Genomic DNA, 23,274 nt, shown 5'->3' with positions numbered 1-23,274 from the left:
TATAGCACTTAAAAAAACCACCCCAGCTTTGGAAAAAAAAAGAAATCATTTGATTTTCATTGCCCTGGAGAGAATTAAATACCCCCAAGGAAAAATTCTGGTACATTCTCTGCACACATTTACATGCAGCCAGTGAAGTAAACATTTCCATAATTGCTCACTTCAGAACACGTTACCCAGTTCCTAGGTACAATAACTGTCAGGAGTCAATGAGGAATAAAGAATTTTCCTGAATCCTTGCACATAACCTGACCAGCATTAATAACTCCACAGTTGTACATAAGTTAAGAAATGGATTACTGCCAGGCATCAGCTTCAGCACGGTCTGGGCACAGTGCATTCTTCAAACATCCATTTATAAAACAAATAACTATTTTTAAAACAAAACAAAACACTAAAGGCTATTGATAAAATGGGCTTTCCTCTACCCGCCCCCTTTCAGAGAGCCAAACATCACAGCTTTCCCCCCCCCCCCCAAATGTTAAATTACAGTAAACACAGATGGCTTCCATTTATTTCCCATTTTTACTTCTTTGGTAAAGTTGTCTCCTCTCGCTAAATGACAAAATGAATGATGAAATTCAGTTGCTATGCTAGAAAAACAAAAAACAAATCCTGGTTCCTAATCCCTAAGGAAAACTGGACTTTGGTTATGAATCATCCTTACCAGGAACCTTGGAAATCTTAAATGAAAGTCTTTATATACTTAATAGAAAACACTGTGAATACGCATGATCAGAAAACTCAGCCAGACTGATTTTCTCCAATTCCTCCTCCACCCACCCACCCACACACTTGCTCTTTCTATTTCAACTTCAGGGCTAGTGGGCCTGGCACCCACCTTTTGTAGCTATTTACATTGACTTCCACTTTTCTATGGACATCAATGAGTAACACTACCATGGAATGTGTCTTACTTTTATGCTTGCTGAACACTTCATATTGCTGGGACTGTCATGAAGGGCCCTTGCGAGCACATTATAAAACTAAACCTACTGGATGCTACAGTATTAGTAGTTTTTCTTCTATAATTTGTGGAAAGAAAGAAAAAAATAACTTTTGCTGGCTTGCTTTTTCTGTGTGCACACACTTCATCCATTTTTAGAATTTCATCTGATTTCTGCCCACACCCAGAATGGGAAGTGAACCCATCTAATATTGTAACTTTCTCAGTGTGTTTTTTTTTTTAAAGAGAAAATCTGTTGTTTTAAGCAACCAACATCTGAAAATGGAAGTATAGCTCTGCGTAATATAAACTATTTATGGTATAAGATTTTTTTTTTCACCCAGGAAGAAAATATCCTTTTAATAAGCTCTTTTTACTACAAGATTACTGATCCCTTTTTGTGTGTTTTTGGGTTTTTTTAAAATAAATTTTAGGATTAACAGTGCAAAAGAAGGCAGAGACTTGCACAAATGAAACATTGTGACCTTCTGCAATGATGTGCAAAATTTAAAAATACCTATCAATGCAAAATACTTTTGGTTGCAGTTTTCATACCAGCTAAAGAATAGCAGCCAGATTCATATGTCTCATTCTGTCTGGAATCTGTGAGCATTCACTATAAACCAAAGAGGAGTTTTTATATATATACACACACATAGTATGGGGGGGGGGGGGAGAGAGAGAGAGAGAAATAACACAATGATGAACTGCAGACTAAAATGCTCAACACTGCCAAGCAGTAATAGCAATGTTGAAAGCCTCAGGAAAATTTGGAAAACACTAGTATAAATAAAAGAAATCTAAGAACACATTTGCTACTACGTATACACTGGGAATTCACAACCTTATCCTTAATAAAGAACCTATTGATTAGTACAAATGCTAACTACAAGGGCAGCAAACATAAGGTCATGTCCAAGTCTCCTGCCATTGGAATTTTATTCAGGTCAGTGGGACTCTGCCACAAAAACAAAAATTGTTGCCTGGTTAAAGCAGACATAAAGCATAAAGAAATAGATATGCGTACTGATTCAATTTTACAAAAGACATTGAAGCTGCAATCTTATGAATACTTACATGGGTGTATGTCCTATTGAATTCAATTAGCTTCACTTCCAAATACATATGTAGGGGTTGGAATGTTAAGCTTCTATCCTATACACACTTTCCTGGGAGTAAGCACCACTGAACACAAGGGGGCTTACTTCTGAGTATACATGCATATGATTATGCTGTGAAACACCTAACCTCTTGGTCACCCTGGAAAACCGGAAGGCTAACAGCATAGTCAAGATACATAATAACAGAGCAGACACCTTTTTTTGGTAGCAAAGGGATTACATATATAGGCAATCTGAACTGGGCTGCTACACATGACATTTCTTCTATACAGGAGGTCTTCATATGAACTGTTTGCACAAAGCTGTTCTAACAGTGTGCACATACAAAGGCTGCATAGCTTTCCAACATAACATGAGATAAACTACACAGACATACGCATAACCTCCACATGGAAGGTGAGCATTTTATCTCCTTTTATACAAACATGAATCGGTATCACTGAGAACAGACACAGTGACCAGCCCCCTGCAGTATGGGGGATAACAATATTGGCCTACCTTACAGGACAGGTGTGTGTATTAACAATATAACATATGCAAGGTGCTTCAGGCATCTGAAATCTTCAAGTTATTTTGTTACAGAAGCCCTAGGCTGCAATCCTATACAAATTTCCTGGAACTGAACACAAAGGGACTTACTTTTGAGTACATAAGAACATAAGAACAGCCCTGCTGAATCAGGCCATAGGCCCATCTAGTCCAGCTTCCTGTATCTCACAGCGGCCCACCAAATGCCCCAGGGAGCACACCAGATAACAAGAGACCTGCATCCTGGTGCCCTCCCTTGCATCTGACATAGCCCATTTCTAAAATCAGGAGGTTGCACATACACATCATGGCTTGGAACCCGTAATGGATTTTTCCTCCAGAAATTGGTCCAATCCCCTTTTAAAGGCATCTAGGCCAAATGCCATCACCACATCCTGTGGCAAGGAGTTCCACAAACCATCCAAATGCTGAGTAAAGAAATAATTCTTTTGTCTGTCCTAACTCTGTAGTAGACATGTATAGGATTGCGCTGCTGATATATCAATCCAATTAAAAATAAACTTGCTTACTTCAGAGTTGGAATGATCCAAACAGGCTCTGTATTTTCTCCAACCCATTCACAGGTGGTGAAAATGTAAGAGACATTTCAGGACAAGTGCTTCTTTATGAACACTGAGGCTGCAGGATACAAGAATGACTCCCATGCCTGCAAGGAGTTGTGACTGAAAGGTATGGGTATACCATCTATTGGTGCATTTGGTTTGCTGGGTGGTTTGCAGGTATTCCCCTTAATCCTGCTACCATTATGAAACACTTTTAAGGTAGAATGCAGATTTGATAGAAAAGCTGCCAAAAGAAACACTGAACCAAAGCCTTCAGCACCATGTGATCCATTAGCAGGTACAATACATCTCCTCATATGACTATAGACCAACCATTTTCAACCACTGTGCCATGGCACACTGGTGTGCCACAAATGGTCTGCAGGTGTACCGTGGGAGTTTGAGGGAGGGCCATTTATTAATAGGGCCATTAGGAGATGTGAGCCTCCCACCAACAGCACAGTGTGCCTTGTCAACTGTGAAAAGACTGATGGTGTGCCTTGACAATTTTAGTACAGTGTGCTGTGAGACAGCAAAGGTTGAAAATCACTGCTATAGACAAACAATATCGGTATCAGTCTATATTGCTTTCATTAAAAATAAGCATATATTTCCAATCCTCAAAACTGAAGAAAAAAGGTGAAATTGTTCCTCAGCAATTTCCCAGATGCAATCATTACAGTAATGTGAAACTACCAGGAATGTAGGACTGCCCTCGCTATAAACACTCCTTGCCCTAAGCCTAAACAGCACTGTTAGGGAGAAGCTTAATGGACAGGATCGAGTTGCATACATTGTTAGAGCTCTTTGTGAAGGAACTAGAAGAAATCAGGCCAGTAAAGTCAGGGGATGAGGTCAGTCTCAGGAGAGTCACAAGATGGTACAGGAGTGGCGAAATTAAGTGGAGATTAATGAATGAAGATTAAGTATTTGTGTGGTAAAGTCTGGATACATGAGATGTGAAGCTATTTCAGTGGTCTTTCTATGGTGTACAAGCAGGCCTATGCAGGATCTGAGTGATAAGTCTGCAGCTTGCATTTTCAAATAATTCCCAAGCATTTCTTTTCAACCCACAACTAATTTTGCTTCCATGGCAATGAAGTAAAACCCAGGAATAACCAGCATGTGTGACCTTCCCTTGTGTTCAATCAGGAGGTAAATGGTTGTTTTGTCTAATTTTTTTTTTAAGCCACCAACAGCCAGTACTCATTCCTGTCTCTACATTCACTGCACTTTATATTTTGACAAAGCTTCACATTGTTGACCAGAAAGAGAGGAAAGGTTTGTCTCCTTGTGCATCATTACTCTCATAAAGAACAGATGTAGACTGCTCTGGTTTTGTTGAATGATAAGCTCCCTGCTGATGCTGGATAAGATTCAAGTGTCCATATTGGTTTTTTTAGAAGTTTTAACTGCCTTTGATACCTGTAGGCAGTAACTGTTGGTGATTTACCTCCAGATTCACAGAGGGATTTCAATACATTACTCTGGAGCTATTCCACTCTTTTCTTGAATAGAAGACTTAGATGCAGTTAGCTGATTTCTCCCAAAGGACATTTCTGGTCAATAGGTAGGTGAGAACTTTTGAGACAGTGGAAGAAGTGTCCTAATATGCTGGTAAACATTGTATCGCACCTACTCACAAAATCTCATTTGAACTGCAGAGCTCTGCCAAAGTCAAAAAAATTACAGGTGGGAGTCAAGGCACCCAAGATATGGTTGTGTTCCTCAGAAAATCTGGAAGGCAATTATAGGTAAGTGAAAACCACTATTCTAGGAGACAGGAGTTTTCAAATCCTGTTTCATGGAAGACAAGTTTATCTACTTTACTCAACAAACCAGTAATAGTGAAGAAGTTCTACTGAAAACTAGTTTGCCCTCTATAACTGATCTTTCCCTACACCATATAGCCAAAGAACTTTGCTTCACTGAAGTTCCTCCATCATGCATGTGGCTTTTTTCTTTTGATAATCTCTTTGCTCCAGAAATTACAGTAAGTGCCACTAGTTCTACTTAGCTACTCTTAGAGGCAGACTTGAAAAATATCTTCATTTACTGTGACAGAAATTGAGAACCTCAACTCTATTGATGGCTGAGATAAGAGGTTACTGCGCAGACAAGCATATGCCTTCAAATGCAGAAGAATACTGGACTTTTGTATATGTCACATAGTCACTCCAGTTACACAGCTGTGGCACTAGGTATATACTCTATAACATTTCTTAAAGGGAATCACAATGCAACTATATTGGATCTAGCTATACCTAAGATTTATCCAAAATTTTCAGGCACATATTTTAACATTCTTAAGTAAGTGTGACCCTGTTCATATTAAAGATCACCATGTGACATCTTTGCATATTAGATCATAATATTGACTGTAGCTAACACTTCTCTGATGTACTTGTGAGGGAGCCGACACTGACACCACTGTTAAACACAATGAAATGTTTTTGGCTGTGGAACTGCTTTCTTCCCTTGCTTCTCCCTATCAATACTAAGTCTCAACATTGCAAGATCTGTTTGCTCACTGTAGCTTTATTTCATCTTGCCTATACTTTGGAATTCACATGTGTTTAGCAAAATAGTATCATCAATCTGAGAGTCCATTAGTTAGAACTATGCTGCAAAGAATAACTTTTGGAAGTCTGAATTGTTTGTATCCAACATGCCCTTTTTTGATAATACACACAAAACACCAATACATGCTCACATGGTTCTTTCAGCTACTTTGCACTATAACTCAGGAACAAATGGAGCCTGTAACACCCTACAGATGCCTACTTGACTGTTTATGGTCACATTCAATGGTGACCGATTCCAAACTTTATGTATAAGTGATGAAAAAAAAAGACTGGAAACCTTTGTTCCAGAGACGGGTTTCCTATTAAATATGTTTATGATCACATTTTGCCAGTCAGGAAGTTGGTGAGGGCAGATGCATACAAAGGATTTTCACCTAGTGAATTACACGTTTGACCAGACAGGAGTCCTCTAACTGTGCTGCACCCACTGCTGAGGCAATGACTTCCCAGAATGAGCAACAGGTTTGGAGAGCTCCTCCTATCTATCTGCATAGCCCTACCCATTTCTGGCCATGCTGGAGTATAACCAGGACACAACTGCCACAGACCAAGGTCCCAATCCTACCTGCTGCCTCCCTCCCCCACTGTTGCAGCCACGCCAAAAAGGATCACTCTGCATCCAGCAGAGCAGGGTGGATTAGAAAGCTTCGGTGGGGATAGTAGATTTAAATCCCCTTTCCTCTCCATAAGCCTACTGCTTTGCAGACTTTAGCTCTGCTGTCACTTTCCATAACATGCCACTGAGTACAATGAAGTCAACAAGAATACTTGTTAATAATTGTAGATGTGTTGCCTTTTTTTATCTCAATATTCATAATTTTACCTTATGAAAGACGTATTACCCATGTCAGAAAACAAGGGTTGGTATCCATTGATTTTTCTAAGAATTCTAAGGTGGTGGGTCAATATATTCATATGAGACTTTAAACCATTTCTTATCTTAGTCAATACACACATACACACACACACCCCACTAGACTGGGAAAATCCAGAATCAAAATTTCCCTACAGACATAAAATCTCTCACTGAGTGGTCTTAGTCAAGTAACTCTCAGTATAATCTGCCTTCCATAGTTTTGAGAGGATGAAATGGAATAATTCCAGGTATGTTTCCCTGAAAGAAGAACTGGATACAAATATAAGCCAATCTATCGATCCATTAGCATTATTGAACACATTTATATATTAGGACCCTGCTTGGGATTTCCCCTGAACCTCTACTCTTACTATTTAACATTTGAATGACTAGGTGCTTGACAGAACATAAAAAGTAATGAGCTTCACTGCCAGACAAGCTGGGAGTGGAAAGAAATCAAAGAATGCCAAATGAACAGTGGCAGTAAGAAAGATAGAGAAATGTGGGAGTAGAGGCAAGGTGAGCTGCACTATTTCAGGAAAGGGCTTGCAGAAAGTGTAAGGACTTAAAAAGCCCTGAGTTAGGGTAAGATCCAATGCAGGCAAATGATGTGGCAACTTTGCTGAAGCTAAGCAGGGCTTGTCCTGCTCAACCCCTGGAAGAGAGACTGTACAGTAACCCTATATATGCTGTCTGGAGCTCTACTGAACAAAAACAGGATGTTCGTATAATAAACAACTCCTCCAGGGGGAAGTGATCGGATGAACAGGAGGAAGAAGACTTTCCAAGTGTAAAGGCCAAACACAGAGGATAATGTAAGTGGGAGGAGGAGACGCAAGGCTATGAGAGCAGGTGAGCTTGTGAGGAACACAGACAAAAAGGAAGGTAGCATAGCAAGAAGCAAGCAAGCAGAGCAGGAGTTTTAGCGGTCAAGGCTAGAAACTTACACTAACAGAGACAAGCAAAAGCGATAGCATCACAGAGGCAGGAGAGTAAAGTCAGTATAGCAGTATAGCAGAAGCGTTCTGATTAAATTAGATTTAACAGGATGGAAAGACAAAAGTACAATAAACATGGACCAGGCCATCGGCCAACATGTAATAGCTTGTGCAGAAAGTAAAAGGAATTTTGCTGACGGAGAAGTTAGCAGGATTTGGAAAAGATGGATGAATGTGGGTGGAGAAGAAAAGGGGAGGAGACCAAGATCCATCCCACAGTTTCAAAGTTGTGAGATAGGGAACTAACACTGCATTCCATGTGGACAGAAAAGCATGGGGGGGGGAGATATGGGTGAAAAGATCCATCTTCACTCTGGTCTCCTTGTGATATTACCTAGAAACTTAAAACAATGTCAGCAAGACAGATACAAGTTTTATCATCCAAGGCTATTGATAACGAGTGTAGTACAGTGACCCCTCAGTTTAACAGATCTCAGTTTGACAGACTTTGGATATATATATATACACACTCGGATATACCAGAGTAACTTGGATATATGTTTTGTGCATATCTTACTGCATTTGGATTTAACAAACTTTTGGCATTAACAGAGCCCATTCCTCTCTATTAGTTAGTTAAATTGAGGGTTCACTGTCCTACCACTCTATTTACTTCCTTTTTCCTGTGCATTGTTAATCATCCTCATGCTAATTTTTTTTTTGTTTTGAGAAAGAAATATTAGATTATGGATTCTTTGTGAGCTTTCGATACAATATTGTGTGCTTTTTTAGACACGCATCTTTTGAAATGAAAAAGCTAACAATTCAGCAATTTATGGTTATCATTGAGTAATGGCTCCATTGTTTCTCGCATACAAAACAGCTCTTAGCCTCAATTCCATTTCTTCCACAGAAGATATTTTACATGCCTACAAAATTACTCAAATTGGAGAGCCATTTGTGAGCTGTGCAGTGTTTCAATAAGTAGTTCATTATGATTGGTAAACTAGTAGTTGAATATATTTTAATGCATCACAATTTGCAAATTATTTCTATACAGCAGTGGAAAATAAATTATTCGATTTTATGCTTGTATCTTCTCAGTTTTGTTTTAGGAGTACATTTCAAGAAAACAGAATTCTAGACACTAATCTAAAAGGATGAACAGCTTTAATTGGAGGGATGTAATAATGTAAAATTATGTTATACAAGTTTGTTATATTTTGTTTGGTTTTTGTTGTAAAAATGTTTTGGGGGAGTAACACCACATACTCTCTACAAGGGGCTTGGCACAATGGATACACTCTGTCCTGAACACCATAGGAAACAACTAACCTTGCAAAATGGGGGAAGGGGGTTGACACAGGTCCCTGCTCCAGAGCATACAACTGGCATGAGTTGCAAAAAAAATCTGCCCTTTAATTATTCTTGGAGGGCACACTGTGATTAGAAGCTGCAGTGATTCTGGTGGTACCCCCGGCAGCAACTGTGACCACAGTCTGTATCACCACTTAACTGCATTCTTCCCTCTTCCTCTATGCCACAGCAAGGGCAGAAACCAATGCCTTCACTCTGTATTGACTTCACGATGTTGCCATGTAGCCAAATAGATTTAAACTAAACACTACAAAGCCAATTCCAAATGAATGCTGCCTCACCTTCCTCTGGTAAAAAGGGAAAAATTAGCTCTGGAAAGCAGATGAGAGTGTGGTCACTGCCACAGCCAAAGCTATGATCAGTTCACATAAAACCAAGTAAGCATAAGGACATTTTCACTAAAGTTTCCCCCAGCCCCCTTCTGCATTCAAATTACCATTAGTGGGTTCAGCTCAGCTATGCTTACAACTTAAATTTTGACATTGAGAGACAGGCTAAAAAACAAGGTAGGGCAGGATACACAAAGGTAGTAAAGCACAAGTGTGAAAACAGAGGTATTATACTTAGGCATACAGCTCAATGCTACCTAATTCCGCGGCTGCATTCTGTGGGCTCCATAGATCTCCTCTGAGTAACAAAACATGTATTTATTTATTTAATTTTTCACATTTTTATTCCACCCTTCCTCCAAAGAGCTCAGGGTGGTGTACACAGGTGCTCCCCTCTTTTTGTCCTCACAACAACCCTGTGAGGTAGGTTCTCTTGTCTGGGGGTAAGCCTTCACTGCCTCCATGAGTCGACTCTGACCTGCACCAGCTACTTTGCTAGCGCAAGTTCCAAGTGGACCAAGAAGGTGAACTAATCTGGGGAAGGGAATAGAATATTGGCGCTGTTGCTGCCACCTCTACCACCACCTTCCCAGCTTCAATCTGCCTCCTTCTCATCTCCTCCCTACCTGTTCTGCCCACCCCCCACCTCAGCTGCTGTCAGAGGAATTTAGGCATTCTTCCCATGCCACCACTAACTGCGGCAGTGTTCCTAAAATGGGCAGCAGTGGCAAGCACAGTGCACTACCGAAAGCCATTTTATAACAGCAGAAAAATGTTCTGCTATCATAAACCCCACTGAATGCTGGCCCAGTCCTGGACTTTCAGTGGGAGGCCATGAATAAAGGGTTAAACCACAGGCTTAACTAGGCAACAAGGTTTTTTTAACTTGAGAGAAAGGTGGTGTTCTTGGAGGGAGTATATGGAACAATTAGGGAGAATGAGCAAAATCATAGGACCCTTTGGGGAAGATAAAGATGACAAAGAAGCAAAGATCCTATGCAAGGATATATTGGGAATGGTGGGACAAGACTGTAGAAAGCTTCCAAAGGTAAAGAAAAAGAATCTGTACTTGATGTAGAGAGGGGATGAGAAGCCAGCATAGGGAGTACTGAAGGGTGTTACATGATCCAAGAGATGAGAAAGGCCAATCATTAAATGAACGAATGAATCAAAGTGGTGAATAAAAGAAGGGTGAATTTTGTTAGTTGAGTAAAACATTGCTGCACAACGGCTACCTTTACTTAATACAAGAGTAACAGCTAGTTTCAGGTGCACTGGCATGAAAGTGGAGAAAGGACAATGAGTCTATTTTCCCCCCTTCCACTGAACAGCAACTACTTTTTAAGATGAAGGCAGTTTCAACTTGTAGTTTAGTGGTTGGGAGGCAAGGCTGAATCAGATACACATTTGGCTCTCACATATAAAGGGTTCTGGACTGTGGCCATTTACCCTGGATATTGTTTATCTAACACACACTGTTCTCTGCATTGGTTGTATACTGTCCATACAGCCACAGGCAGAACACTGTTTAACAAAATACATTCCCACTTATCAGAGAAAATCTTTCAGATGTCAGTGTTTTTATTGCGTAGGTATTTTGCTTTTAAATACATTTGAAAAAGTGCAGCAAAAACGGAGGATTTATTGAGGCTGAAGGCAGGCCAGTTACGGTCATAAAAAACCTAAAATTGATAGAAATTCAAAGGGTACACTGGCAAGAAATATAAATTACAGCTGTGACCAAAGGGGATGCTTTTTGAGGGCATGCAAATATTATTATCTAAAATGTCTGCCCTACAGTTGACCCTCTGTGCTCAGATATCAAAATGCTAGAAATTCCAGAGAGAAAACAAGAAAAAGTGGAAGGAAAGCCTTGATTCCTTCATGATGGCTAAAAATAACACTGTCATGGCCTCAAAGCAGATAAGGCACAATACAGTGTGTGCTGTGGGTGCAGCAAGTACTCACTTTTGGAGGATTCCCAAAAGATATCCATTTTTGGAGGACAAACAAGGCAGGGGAAGGAGGCTAGATCCCCATGGCAAAAGGGTAGGATAGGGGGATAGAAATATGTGAGACAGACACAGTGTCTATTGTCTTAAAAGTCTTCAAACTGCCTGCACGCACACTCCCATGAGCATGTGATTGCAGGTGGACGGGAATTGAGCTCTATTGGGGAACCTCCATATATAAGCAGTGCTCAGGGTTTTCGGTGACAATACAGGAACAACCTGCATGATTGAATTTGTTTGGCGATCTGTTATTAAAATCTTTGCATTTGCACTCAGCATCACTGTGGCTGCAGACACGGCAAACAAGTACCATCAGTTTGATACAGATTTATGGCCTAATCCCATGGTTCTTTTACAACAGCACATTTCTGTCTGTGTTGTCATAAAAGAGAACAAAACTTGCACCTCTGCCAGGCCAGTTGCAGCTGACGACACCACCACAAACCGGTGGCAGCTCTAAACCCCTGCCACTGTGGAGCCTGAGCTGTGCCAACTCTGGTAAATTGGCAGCGGAGGCATTGTGTGTGAGGAGGGGGAGGGCAGGGGGTTGGTTCAGGGAATGGAGGGGGTAGATCCTAGCAGCAGCACCTTGTGCCAGGATCCAATCCCCTTTTCCCAGTCTATCCTGCCCCTCTCCTTCAACTTACACCAGCTCCACAGCTGATACGGGTTCGAGGATATCCATATGTGACAGGATGGAACTGGGTGCAGGAAAGGTAGCAGGTGGAGGGAACTCCTCCTGGACAAAGGGAGGGTAGGGCAGCAGGCAGGACAGACCTGGGAAGGGGCGGGGACAGTGGTTGAGGCTGCCACCAGATTCTGTCCTCCCTCTGGAGCAGGGGTGCCCAAACCCCGGTCCTAGGGCCACTTGTGGCCCTTGAGGACTCCCAATGCGGCCCTCAGGGAGCCCCCAGTCTCCAATGAGGCTCTGGCCCTCTGGAGACTTGCTGGAGCCCGCACTGGCCTGACGCAACAGCTTTCAGTGTGAGGGTAACTGTTTGACCTCTCACGCGACCTGTGGGATGAGGGCTCCCTCCACTGCTTGCTGTTTCACGTCTGTGATGCAATAGCGGCAGCAAAGGAAAGGCCAGCCTTGCTTTGTGCAAGGCCTTTTATAGACCTCGAGCTATTGCAAGACCTTCATTCATTCAAAGAAGTTCATCTTTAACATATTCATTTATGTAAACTTATGTAAATTTATTCAAATTTTAAATGTAAATTAATTATTTTTTCCCTGGTCCCCGACACAGTGTCAGAGAGATGATGTGGCCCTTCTGCCAAAAAACTATGGACACCCCTGCTCTGGAGCCAAGCTGATCGACACAGGTCCACTTGGTTCTGTGGCAGTTCAAGGGCTGATGCAGATCCAAGCGGAGCCACTGGGGCCAGCCGCGCTGAGGGTTGATGTTCCCTTACCCCAAGGAGTCCCTTGGCACCTTCTCTGGTCCCACAGAATACAGCAGTGGCCATTTCGGTGCCACTGTACCACTGGGCACCAGGGAGGGATAGGATTGGGCCCCAAGTCTTTGTAGCGAGTCAGCCACTCCTACCGATCTTAGGAGGATACTGTAATCTCCTCTGCCTGAAAAAGGTTTTGAAGCTTCAGATTCACAGTCCCCAAGATGCTCACTAACACAGGTCCCCACCTGAGGCCTCCAGGGTCCTGGTTTGAATTATGCACTCATATGTATTTCTATGTTGGACCCAGCGAAACTTATTTTGATTCTAAATTTCAGAGGAAGGAAAACATTCCAGTGACCGAATCACTATCTTGTTTATCTTGTGTAAAAAGTACAACATGAATAAGTTTAATTTAATGCTACTTTAAAAAACAACATCATGTTTACGTGTGTGTAGACACACCAGTCACTCACAAAAGTTATCCTCTGGCTGTTCAAATGAATGTGAATGATTTTATCTGTTTTCAAAAAGACCAGTTAGACATTTAAACACAACATTTTTCATAACTAAATATTCCACTTCTGAAGAGTTTCCATTTGTTTTCACAGACAAGTTTCCTTTTTTCCCCCTCTGTTAAGTAAGGAATTCATGACTATTATTATTATTATTAACAGTATTTATATACAGCTTTTCAACAAAAAGTTCACAAAGCGGTTCACAACACTGGCTACAAAAATAAAAATGGTTCAGTGCAAAGATGGAGAAACTAACATTGTTATGTCTGCAATACATTGTAAAATAAACCTTAAAGAGCAAATGTTTTGATGCTCTGGAATTTTTCTGGGTGAAGGGTGGATTTAATCTGAGGTTCCAAATATTGGAGAGCTTCAGATATTTTAGAGTTTGTGGCAAAGGTGAGTTCATTTTCTGCTTTCAAAGACTATGTTTCGAGCAGTAGTTCTGCAGGAACTTGTTAAAATGCACTTAACACACACAGGCTGAACTTTGCGTTCAACAAAAGAAGGTAAAGAATCCAAAACTGCTGTTCCTGCTTTTCCTTTAAAAAAAAAAAAAACTTTTACATCTGGTGGAGGGGCTTGCATTGTGTTTGAAAAACCTGACCCTTCCTGTGCCTTCTCCACGGGAGGCACCCAACCTTCCTTCAGTCATTAAAACTGGACTTCCCGCTGGAATGAAGCAGTAAAAACAAATGAGACACCATTTCCATTTAGAAAGTTAGAAAAGCAGTGAAGGAGCAGACATTTCTGCAAGCCATTATTTACCCAAAAGAACAAAAACAAATTGCATGAGCCACCATTTTCTTGAGGCTGACACACTGCTGGTCTGCTGTGTTATTTTATACACAGGTGCTCTTTGTGTCCGTTTAGCAATTTAAGGCATCTGAAAAAGATGGCATTTCAATACACACCTAACAGTACCTTAATAAGACAACAGTGAATGGCTGAATCAAAGGTAGACAGGAAGTCAAGGGAAACTTCCCTTGACTCTGTTATGTCAATAAGATCTACACAAATCATTATTTACAGGTAAATACGCATGAACTCGCACTGCTGTCCTCAAGGCATTCCCCAGGCTCCAGTCCCATTCATTTCAATGGGGGCTAGTAATGGTGAGATAGTGGCAGGTAGCTTGAGGATGTCACTAGCTCTAGTATTGGCAACTGAGGATTTCACTCCATCCATACATTTGATGAAGTAGATTCTATTCCACAAAAACATATCCAGAAATAAAAATCTGTTAGTCTTTATGGTGCTTCAAGGTTCTTTGCCATCATCATTTTATAGCACTCTGGTAACAAATCAAGCTGTAGCAACTATTTTAAATTCATTTTTCTTTTTTCAGAACAAAGGAAGACAAAATTATAAGAACAGTTTCCCTTGTTTAAAGCTGTTAGTGTAGTTTGGTGCTCCCATCTATTTCATGCAGCTCACATCATTTGCTGAATATTTGTCATTTATACTTACTACTCAAGTTCAGCTGCTGCCGTCTTGCCCTGTTAGACCAAAAGCATTTCAGAAATTACCTGTGGCAGGGAGGACACAACTTAAACAGTGACCAGTTTTTGTGCTCAAGATATTATAACCACAGTAAAACTCATGAGTATTATCGTTCCAAATGTGTCTGCTCTCAGTGCATTAAAGACAACTGCTGTCCCTATACATTCTTTGGGCTCACGGCACAATGCACAGAGGAAACACAATCCCTTTAAACTTCAAGGCGTTCCCTCTGCAATGTGGAGAAAGAAAGATTCAGAGATTATGGAATAATCATCTCCAAATCGATCAATTTTCCCCTGAAGGTAAAACTGAAAGAAATAAAAAAGTTGAACAGTTCCAGCTACATTGCTTGAAGTTTAAAAGAACAGTACCCCCAGGGCACATTGTGGAATGATCCCAATCTCCTTCTCCTGGTGCTTATTAACAGGTCAGAGATCTCAGTTACATTTACACCATTCCCAGGTGATATCTCCAACTAAGGATGGTGACCTTTTAGTCCAAATAAAGAATTAAGAACATGAACTTCCAGTTCTTTAAACAAAGTTTCCTTTCCATCATCAGCCATTTTGGAATTGGACTATGGATTTGCTGAAAAATCTTTGTTGCATCTCTTTGGTCACACTGAGAAGTGAAACTAACCATACTTCTACCACAGTTAACTACAAGTTTACCCCTTGGTTCACATAAGGGCTGTAATAGCTACATGAAGCCACATCTGGGAAAGATGTTAAACCAGAATCCCAAGGTGTTCACATTCACCATTCATGCATCTGCAGGCATTATAGAAAGTGATAATCTTTCACAACACCTCTCCCTTTGCCCAATATGTACATTTACAAAACATAATCCATGAAGTGCCCCTATGACCTGGCAATGCTCATGAGTCTGGGGTGTTTCTTAAAGCTTGGTTGCAATCTTAGAAGGGGCACAATTTTTCTTTAAGCAGCTGTCAAGTCAAAACCCCAAACAGGTGGGGGGGAGGGTGCCTCTATTAAGGGAGTGATGCGCCATGGAAGAGATGAGGGTGAGACAAACCATTCTAGGAGGAGGAGGATCCATCATAGACAGATTGATGCTCTCCCCCAATGTTCTGATGACTAGTGTGCAGTGATTCCCCAAGTCAGAAGCTGCTGCTTTTGAATACCAGGTTGGTAAATAATAAAACCTACAGGAACTAATCAAGGAACTAATCCTGGATGAGGATGCCAACCTGTTGCATATTACAAAAACCTGGTTGGATGAGGTGGGAGGAGTGGTCTCTATCTGCTTTGTCCACCAGGTTTCCAGTCCATTGCAGGGACTGGAAGGTGGAGTTGGAGTCTGAAATCTATTGCAGAGTTTCCCAAACTGTGGGTCGTGACAGGTGGTGGGTTGCAAACTCGCGCGGTGAGCTGCGAAATGGGCATACCTCCGCCTCCTCCTCATCCTTGCTCTAGGTTGGCTCCAAAAACAGAGCCATTCTGGAAGCTGAGCCATCACTGGGAGGGTGGGGAGATCACTTCTGGATCACACTGGGCCATCAACCCATTCTACTGGCCTCTGCAGAAGGCCCACAGAAGCTTTGGAAAGCCACCTCCAGTTTTTGGAAGCAAACCATAAGTGGATTTCCAAGTCTTCTGCAAGCCGTTCTGAGGCCTGGATGAAATGGATTGCCTGGATCCCTTTCAATCTGGCTTCAGGCCGGGCTTTGAGACAGACAGGCCAGCCAAGGATAACAGTAGGTATCAGTTTCCCAGGTGTCAAGACAAAGCCTTAAGACTGCAATCTGATCCACACTTACCTAGAAGTTAAGGTAGGCAGCCTGTCGCAATGCCTAGGTGCTTCCCTCGCAAAGGCAGTCAAAAACATGCCTTGAGGCACACTGCACTGGCCAGGATATAAGCAACACCAGAAGAAAGGCCAGCACCAGTTGACACTGGGCCTCTGTGCTAGTGGGACGACAATAAGGAGCGATAGGCAGTAAGTCTACTGCCAGTCGCAGGAAGGCATTTCAGGGTGGGGGAGGACAGGAGAAAGGTGGGGAAGGGGCAAAATTGGTTGGAGGATGGCAGGCCAGAGGGCAGTGTGGGCCCAGGAGGGGGGGGTGGGGATGACAGCACAGGGTGCCACCAAATCCTATCCCCACCCACACCTTGGAGCCCCTACATGGGTCTCCTTGGTTCTGTGACAGCTAAATAATTGGTGTAACTCAAAGTAGACCTGTCAGGGCCAGCAGGGCTCCACATGGGGTAAGGGAACAGCACCAGCAGAGCATAGATTGGGCCCTCATTTAACTCAATGGGGTTTAACTTCTGAGTAGATATGCATAGGATTGCAATGTTAGTATGCTACGTATTTCTTGCCTCTCTTGCTTAGCAGAAATAAAACCTTTCGTCAGGTTATGGAATTCAGTTTTTCTTGGCAGAGGATTTGGTTTACCGTGATCCAGAATTTTATTTTGCGCTCACAGTTTTGTGTAAGAGTTCACTTTCTCTATTCTCTATTCGTTGTCTATCAAGACATGAAAGGAAAATCACCAATAACAGAACTTACCTGTACAATCAATATTGTGAGATACAACTTTTCAATCACCTATGCATCAGTCTATACTGAGTGGTCATGAGCAAGTCCCATTGCACAAGGGCAGTGATCGGTGAATTGAGTACTACGTCAACTTAGCTTACATCCTGGTTGATACATAGTGTGGACAGTTCCTTTAAATATTTTCTATGTATCACAAATACCATAGGAAAGGGGATAAAAACAGGAATGCAGTACAAAATGTAATGTTCAAAGTGTCCTCACTGAAGCTCTGTACACATAACGTGTGCAAACTGAACATTATTATTATTTATATAATGCCTTTCAGTGAGAAAAAAAAACATACAAACTCAGGCAAAGTAGGATCATGCCTCAACTCCTTCCCAGTGTTCAGCACAATGTCGACACTGAGTGTGGACAATATGTGTATAGGAGTGCAGGATTACTGATCACATGGACATGGTGCGCACAAGTACAGCTCATGTGCACCCAAGTTCTACCCCAGCATCTAAAAGTAAGAAAGAAAAGCCACACAGACAAGCAGCATCCCCTTTCCTCTTCCTCCTAAGTGTTACCAGAGTATAGAGTTGTAATGCACATAGGGTTAGAAATCCTAGAAAGTCTCCCTTGGATTTCAGCGGATCACTGAGTTAGAGCAAAGTTGACAAATACATAAAAATCGCATTAAAGTAAAACAGAAACAGGTAATAGGAAAGAAAATCTTTTGATAAATCATATTCTGAACTTGAGAAGAGATGAGAGGCTTGGTGCTGATCCACCCAATACTATTTTCTGTCACATAATTAGGAGTGTGTTCTTCAGATCTTTGTAAGCAGATATTAATACACTTTATCCATGTTTTTCCACATAATCACCACATATGTTTGCATGTGCATTTTTGCCAACATCTGTTTAGTTCAAAGGGCTTAGTACTTTGAAATATTTGAAGCTGCACTCTACCACACCAGTCCTGAATGGATTCCATGCACTTGTTTTTTCTTAAACCAATGGGACCTGCTTCCACCCACTGATCATGATTCAAAGAGCCACAGGTCTCAGACCTACAATGCCCTGCACAAGGAAAGGGTACTTCATTCTCCCCAATATCAGGGATTATCCTAAATACAGAGTCCTGGGTGTAATGGATTGGGTCTATTTGGAATACTTCTAATTTCCATTTTGTTTGGGAAAAGCAACAGGAAAAAACTTGGGAGTCCAATATTAAAACAGGCCCCCTGTCCAAAGACGTAGGTACAATGTGGCTTCCCTCCCCTGACTTCTTTAATGTGCAGCCTCCAGACTCCCTCCCTCCACCCTAATGCTGCATCACGGAAGTCTAATATAACCACGTTTAAAATGCCACTAACAATATAGTGTGGGAAACTGTGAGTGAGAGAAAAAAGCCTCCTAGCACGCATACATCTGCACACATAACCACTCTCTGGACAGTGAGTTATTTACTTTACTTTTGAAAATTTCTAGTACAGTTTCCAGGCAACAGTCTCTCAGACCAGCTAATAAAGATTTAAAATTAAACAACATAATACATACAAATAAAAAACAGAACAGGAGCTTCAGAGAAATGATTTAAAAATTAGGTTAAAACAACACACAGTGCATCTATAAGGCCGGGGCAAATAAAAAGAACTTCACATGGCACCAAAAAGATCTCTGGAGCGAGCTGGTGCACCACAAATAAGTAACAGAGCACCACTTGTCTACACACCTAATCTCTGAGTAGGAGCAGCCCAAGTAGAGATGCTGCCTGATTTGGGGTAGTAAGCACCGCCTTAGCCAAAAATAACATCAGTGCCCTCCTAACTACCAACCAGGTGGGCAAAGAGAGAAGAGCGTGGCAAGGCAAAGCCAGTTCCCTTACTTCAGGGCCCAGCATGCTGCTCATTCTTTTTTAAACAGTAGTGTGCAGAGTAACAGTAAGGAGGCAGTATGGAGAGCAAGGTAAGGAGGTGGAGGAAGGCTCTGGATCACCACACTCCATCTCTGTTTGTCCACCTGGCTGCCTTCATAAGGTATGACATTACACGTTTTTCAAAAATGTGAAGAATGGGGGGGGGGGAATCTGCCAACTCCCTCTAGCTGTGCTGCCATCTCCCCCCACCCCAGCCCCCTCCTACTCATCCCCCCAAGCCCCCAGAGCAACGGAAGTGAGCAGCCAGAGATTGTGTTTGTGGCTGCCCCTCCTGTAAAGAGTGCCGGCTTTATCCGCCCCCCCCTTTAGCGACACCACTGGGGTGGACCACACCTGTCAGTTCCACACTCCTCCCCTCCAACTAGCCCTCAAAGTGAGTGCTTCATTCAGCTTCATCATTAGGCCAGCCCTGCTCTGAGGGCCAGAGGAGCCAAAAAAAGTGCCACTGAGAAAAATCCTATTAGCCAGGCAGGCTGGTGTGGGAGGTGGTTCTTAAGTAGCCCAATTCTAAGCCATTTAGGGCTTTAAGGGTTCGAAACAGTAGCATGAATCAGACTCAGAAAAAGACTGGGAGTCAGAGCATTTGTTTCAAGACTGGCAAAATATATTGCATCCACTCTGGTCTCAGAGCCCAATCCTGTGGTCTGCCGCACTGCTCCATACTGCGGACCACAGTTGCAAATGTGCCATAAGGCAAGTTTATGGGGCTCACTGCCATGGTCCGGCCGGAGCTGGTCTAGCGCGTGGTGGTCGCCTGGGTTCCGTGGCTCGGCAGTCTCCCGGATCGCCAGGCTGCAGAATGAGAGATGGGGGTGTGGCCGGGGGTGTGGGGGAGGCATTGCGGGGAAGGAGGAGGCTGGCGGGGGTGGGCGGGAGGCGTGTCGGGGAGGGAGAGAGGTGGGTCCATGGAGCTGTGCTCCGCAGGATCCTAGGCACTCATGCAAGGCTGCGCGCCCTACACGAGTGCCTTTAGCATCAAACTTTAGGTCGGTGCTTTAGCCCCATTGCGGGGCTGCTTCCCTTACTCGGGGGAAGGAGACAAATGTCCCCATCTCCTGAGGTATCTCCCGCGGTAGCGTGGGAGGCGCAGGATTCGGCGGGAGCCCTCCTTGGAGCCGCCGAGCCTGGGCACGGCGGGCAACTCAGGATTGGGCTGTCAGTCAGTAATCTAGCTCTTAAGCAGAAGTCCTATCAGCACCAATAAACTTTTTCAGGACTACAGCCAACCTTCAAGTGCACTTTAGAAAGACAGGGCCTCTTTGTGCATTACTGACCACCCCCGACTTGGAGAGAGACTGGGGGTGAACTACTGCCTCACAGGCTTCTATTCCCCTTACAAAATGAGATACCACAATGATTTGAATACATGATCTTCAACCCTCTTTAGAGAGAGTTCAACTGCACATGGTCAGGAAGATGCAACCCGAGAAACAAAGTCAATTAAATAGGGTCTGAGTTAGAACTGAATTGCATCTGCAAAACAGAATCTTAAAATCCATATGTAAGTTCCCAGATAAAAATAGTTCAGTTTTCAAAAGTGATGACAATCTCACCAAACATTATAAAAATCAATTTTTGCTGCTACCATCTTTGGACTCACAATTCTATATTTTGGTTACTTGGCAATTTTGTGCCCAATTTATACAAACCATAATGCAGCAACTTCTCAAAACTTCAGACATAAGGGGCAAAAGCATACATTTGGCAGCCTAGTTTAAGCACTTAGTCTCAGAATTTTCAACTGAAACTATTTTTGAAGTCATAGTCTACCCTTTTTGAATCATTACCTGGAAGAATGAAAGAAAACTACTTTGTGCTCCTTCTGATGCAAAAACAAACACAGCAAACGGTTCAGTAATAGAGCCAGGCTCCTAATCTTATACCAAGTGTTAGCACCAGGTTGCTGGGGGAAAACCCTGTACCCGGCTCACGCAGGGCTCCCTGGGAACTCACTGGCAGCCTGGTTGCTGCCACTAGTCTGAAAAGTTCAGAAATTGGTCTGTTACCTGGGTGGAAACAGACACAATTTTTGCAGCAGATTTTATTATAAGAAAGGTATGGATCTAATATAAAAACTGTCAACACATAAAAACTGGCACAGAATTAAGAAGCATAACATTCTTTTTAAAATGCACTATAATATTCATATAATCCTTGTCTCAAGAACAGTACAGTCTATTTAATTAACTTTCAGATTATTTCAGGAGTGGTGGGAAATGAAGAACAAGTCTCAATCTTCAGTGCAGAAAGAGGACTTTATTTTTCAATTCTTCTATATTATTTTGAATAGTTATGATTTCATTCCCACCAACAATAGCTGGTTTTTCCAGCAAACACAGAGACACCAGGCTTTTTAGGGGATTCAATTCCTCTCTTTGAAAAACATTTCTTTTTAAATTTACTCAAGTGGCAGACCCATTTTAACCCTCATTTAGCAAGGCAAGTTCAGCCCTCCAGCATGACCTGGGGTGAAGTGGATCAGGAGCAGTGCTCCAGGATTTTCTCCTTTCGCTTCAGTTCCCCAGTTGCACAATATTCAGTTCACGCTGCTTGCAGTCACTCAACTCAACACCCAGCTCCGGGTAAGATACGTTCGGGAATTACAAAGGGGCAATCACGGGGAAAAAAATGGACGCAGAAATCTTTTTTGTGGAAAAAGAGAATGTTTACCAAACATGGGTACAAATGAGCTGACTGACTGAAGGGCATTAACAATGAAAGAGGTAGAATTCACCTGCAGATACCAGCACCTTACCAGACATAAGATGGGCCAATTTAAAGACAAGAAAGTGTCTTAATGAAACAGAAGGCTGACTTACCCAAACCTGAGCAGAAAAATACTTTATAGACCAAAAGTAAGAATGCAGAAGGCAATACAAAGAAAATATCCGTTTGTTAGCTCTGCAACACATTGTCATGGTGTGTAACCTCTACCTGAGAGAGGTTTCAAAACATTTCCTTTCTACTTGCATATGTCCATTCTCTTTCTTTACCCACCATGATCCCAGCTTCAGTACCAACTGCTTTGTATGAATTCATGAAGCAACCTTATACTGAACCAAATCATTCATCCACTACTGTTTACAGTGGATGGCAATGGCTCTCCCGCGTCCTGGGTAAAGGTCTTTCCAAACCTGTTATCAGAAATCTTTTGCACCCGGTACCTCCTGCATGAAAACATTTTCTCTGCTACAGAGGCTATGATGGCTTTTCCCATATACAAGTTATGCTATCTTGTGTAACTTCTTTGCCTATGGAACTAGTGCTGCCAGTTAATACACACATACAATATTGGAAAAAGGCAAGTCTGAATCACCTAACACATATGATCAGCTCCATGATGATTGCTATGTTGAATACCAGGGATGCATGATGCATATATCTTGAATCCAGTGGTTCAGTCAAAACCAAAGAACCTTCACATGTGAATGAAGAACCAATGACACACCTTATTTTGATACACCTTCCCATTAAGGAAGGATTATGAGGAGCTGCTTGATTTGGCCAAGAGCCTGTTGATAGCGTTGGGTGAAAAACTGCTTCAGAAATTACTCTGATGCTAAACAAAACTTGAATTTTTAGTAGCAATTATTTTCTTGAACTGTCCTGAACTCTTTCAGGCTGAAACTGCTGGATTGCTTTGCAAGAATTGTTTTGGCTTGTTTATACATAATTCCTTTTGCTTCTGGGGTTAAAAAGAGTTTCCAAGAAAGCTTATTAAGAATAAGTCTGTCAACCAAAGTGACTCCAGTGCATAGGGTTATTTGGGTGGGTACTTCCCTCACCAAGTAACCAAAGGCACATTCGGTAACATCCTTTGAAATGGACTTGCATTTAGCCCTGGCTCGAACATTAGTAAAAAAAAAAAACCTACCAAGAAAATGTGTCTTCGTTTAGGACCCACCCATCGCTCTTGCCCAGTCTTGAACATAAAACCCCAAATAGCATTTTTGTCCAAAATGGCATCAACCTAGCTTCCTTATAAGGCCACTGTGACCAGCACACTGGAATTATTGGTGTGACATCCCACTGTATTTCTCCCAAATTTGACTCACTGATTACTACGTGTCATGTTTTAAAACAAATGTTTCAGCCTTGGGTCTTAAGTCTGCAAGCACCAAGTTGCATTGTGTTACTTTTTTAGCATCCA

The 23,274-nt window shown here is 42.1% G+C and overlaps 1 protein-coding gene across 8 annotated transcripts in view; it reads right to left on the bottom strand.

Moving 5' to 3' along the window:
- The window catches only part of ZNF521 (zinc finger protein 521), a 348,131-nt gene that overhangs the window by 280,421 nt on the left and 44,436 nt on the right, over positions 1 to 23,274 (bottom strand). The gene's annotated exons all lie outside the window — the stretch shown is intronic.

Source organism: Tiliqua scincoides, chromosome 4, assembly GCF_035046505.1.
Source record: "Tiliqua scincoides isolate rTilSci1 chromosome 4, rTilSci1.hap2, whole genome shotgun sequence".
NCBI classification, from domain to species: domain Eukaryota; kingdom Metazoa; phylum Chordata; class Lepidosauria; order Squamata; family Scincidae; genus Tiliqua; species Tiliqua scincoides.
The sequence above is the reverse complement of the archived record's forward strand: the minus strand, read 5'-3'. Positions and strand labels throughout refer to the sequence as shown.